The sequence below is a fragment of the Penaeus monodon genome, chromosome 11 (assembly GCF_015228065.2).
Source record: "Penaeus monodon isolate SGIC_2016 chromosome 11, NSTDA_Pmon_1, whole genome shotgun sequence".
In the NCBI taxonomy this organism is placed as follows: domain Eukaryota; kingdom Metazoa; phylum Arthropoda; class Malacostraca; order Decapoda; family Penaeidae; genus Penaeus; species Penaeus monodon.
The window spans coordinates 9,885,287-9,885,573 of NC_051396.1; positions in this window are offsets into that span (position 1 = coordinate 9,885,287).

Here is a 287-nt window from a genome sequence, read left to right on the forward strand (position 1 = left end):
TTAATAACCATGCGATCAATTCATACTCAAAAGACTAAGAAGATATACTTAAAATCTGGGAGGGAATTTAATTCATAGATGGCAAGGGTGGCGTGGAAGGAAGGACGTGGCAATATGATGGTTAAGAACAATTGCTCTGTAATGTTTTATAATAACGAGATGGCTGTTGTAAGGCAGTAAATATTTAAATAACGATGAGAGTCATTTTCCTATGTAAACGTTAACCTTGGAATTACACAAACATCTCGGAATTTATCACTTAATACACAAAAAAACATTTACGCTTA